Here is a 2,500-nt window from a genome sequence, read left to right as displayed (position 1 = left end):
GTATCTGGTATTCTTGCGATTCACATACCGACACGCAGTTTGCTGCGGTCTTCATCGACCCACGAGCCGAGTGATCCCCCGTTAAGAGTTGTGTATTTGCCATTTGGTCTTTTTGCGACTAACCATCACAGGTCGAGTCTCAATGAAAGGGTTTGACAGACATAGCCCAAGTTTGTGGTTTGGGTTTGGCCGGACGGCTTGTTGTTGTTTTTTGACACTTGAATTTCACTCTTTTTGGGTCAAGAGGCTTATTCGCCGGTAGTAAGGAACGGACGGGCAGCCGTCCAAAGCCCCGTCCGTCCTCCTCCTCCGGTCTTCGCGCTCTCGCCCGAGTGTGGTCCACCTACAGCGTGGTGGTACCTATTTTTGGTGCGGGGGCCGGGATTGTCCTCTTTCGCTGCTGGAGTTGCCAGAGCAGAGCCCGAGACCGCCCAAATCAGGAGAGTAGTAGTAGTTTTAAGAGCGCCCCGTTCTCTTTCTCTCTGTTAATGATCCTTCCGCAGGTTCACCTACGGAAACCTTATTACGACTTTTACTTCCTCTAAATGATCAAGTTTGGACATCTTTCCGTCAGCTCGAGGCGACGACCCCAGAAAACCCTCGCGGGCAACGGGGCCGACAATCCAAGAGCGCCAGTCCGAAGGCCTCACTAAATCATTCAATCGGTAGTAGCGACGGGCGGTGTGTACAAAGGGGCAGGGACGTAGTCAGCGCAAGCTATTGACTACCTTACTGGGAATTCCTCGTTCATGAAGCAATTGCAGAAGCCCCAATCCCTATCAAAGGCTTTGAACGGGTTGCACGCGCTCCTCCTGGACTCGTTGATCCTTCAGTGTAGCAGCGCGCGTGCGGCCCAGAACATCTGGGGGCATCACAGACACCATTTATTGCTCAATCTCGTGCGGCTTCCAGAATTGCCGCTGTCCCTCTAAGAAAAGAAGTTGCAGGACACCATTTTCACAGGTCCGTCCGTGCGACTACTTAGTAGGCCAGAGTCTCGTTGGGTATCGGAACCAGCAGACAAATCAGCTCCACCAACTAAGAACGGCCATGCACCACCACCCACCGAATCGAGAAAAAGGCTCTCAATCTGTGTCAATCCTTCCGGTGTCTGGGCCTGGTGAGGTTTCCCGTGTTGAGTCAAATTAAGCCGCAGGCTCCACTCCTGGTGGTGCCCTTCCGTCAATTCCTTTAAGTTTCAGCTTTGCAACCATACTTCCCCCGGAACCCAAAGACTTTGGTTTCCCGGAAGCTGCCCGCCGGGTCATGGGAATAACGCCGGCGGATCGCTAGTTAGCATCGTTTATGGTTAGAACTAGGGCGGTATCTGATCGCCTTCAGACACTAACTTTCGTTCTTGATTAATGAAAACATCCTTGCTTGAAATGCTTTGCATGATGGTTAAGTCTTGCTGACGGTCCAAGAATTTCCTCTAAGCGTCATAATACGAATGCCCATGTTCCGATTAGTCATTACACTCTGGTTCGAAACCAACAAAAATAGAAGACCGAGGTCCTGTTCATTATTCCATGCATCACCATTCCCGGGCCATTCAAATAGCCTGCTCTGAGCACTCTAATTTTTCAAAAGTAAACTCTCCGGCCACTCGGGACACTCGACAAAGAGCGCTCCCGTGCGAGCCGGCGGAGCGCTTTGTTCCGGGTGACCCAGTAAACACCGGGCGGTGCCGTCAGTCCGGAACTGAGATCAACTACGAGCTTTTAACCACCAACAACTTTAATATACGCTATTTAGACTGGAATTACCGCGGCTGCTGTTTTGAACTTGCCCTCAATGGATACTCGTTAAAGGATTTAAAGTGTTACTCATTCCGGGTTGAGGCCTCGGATGGGGCCTCATCATTATTTTTCGTCACTACCTCCCGTGCCGGGGTGGGCCATTGCGTGCCTGCTGCTTCGCCCAGATGTGGTAGCCGTTTCTCAGGCTCCCTCTCCGGAATCGAACCCTGATTCCCCGTTACCCGTTATAGCCATTGTAGGCGCATAACCTACAATCGAAAGCTGATAAGGCAGACACTTGAAAAAAGCGGCGCCGGTGCGGAGACCTTGCGCTCAGCCCGAAGTTATTCAGATTCACCACAGGTGGGTTACGGACCGGGGCCCGACCAGTTTTGAACTAATAAAAGCGCTCTTCCCTTGCGGTCAGAGACCAATTGCATGTATTAGCTCTAGAATTGCCACAGTTATCCAAGTAAGTGGGTTTACAGATCCAATGAAACATAGCTGATTTAATGAGCCATTCGCGGTTTCGCCTTAAATCGGCTTGTACTTACACATGCATGGCTTAATCTTTGAGACAAGCATATGACTACTGGCAGGATCAACCAGGTAGCTGCTGCTGGTGGCGGCGCCTATCACGGCGGCCAAAATAGTGAGATTGAGAGAGAGGCAGAAGACATTGGGCGAGGGACCGCACGTTGGCCTTAGAGAAATAGCAAACCAGATGATCAGATCTAACTGCACCTTCTCTTGCTATCCTC

General features: G+C 51.2%; 1 non-coding gene across 1 annotated transcript in view; it reads right to left on the bottom strand.

Annotated features, from left to right (window-relative positions):
- LOC121877517 overlaps positions 1–90 on the bottom strand; it is a 164-nt gene extending 74 nt beyond the window's left edge. Inside the window, exon 1 of the ribosomal RNA XR_006091010.1 lies at positions 1–90. This exon is cut by the window's left edge and continues 74 nt beyond it. This is a non-coding gene — a ribosomal RNA (5.8S ribosomal RNA).
- Positions 91–2,500: the final 2,410 nt, after the last annotated feature.

This window comes from Homarus americanus, unplaced genomic scaffold (genome assembly GCF_018991925.1).
Source record: "Homarus americanus isolate GMGI-L3 unplaced genomic scaffold, GMGI_Hamer_2.0 scaffold31436, whole genome shotgun sequence".
Taxonomy (NCBI): domain Eukaryota; kingdom Metazoa; phylum Arthropoda; class Malacostraca; order Decapoda; family Nephropidae; genus Homarus; species Homarus americanus.
The sequence above is the reverse complement of the archived record's forward strand: the minus strand, read 5'-3'. Positions and strand labels throughout refer to the sequence as shown.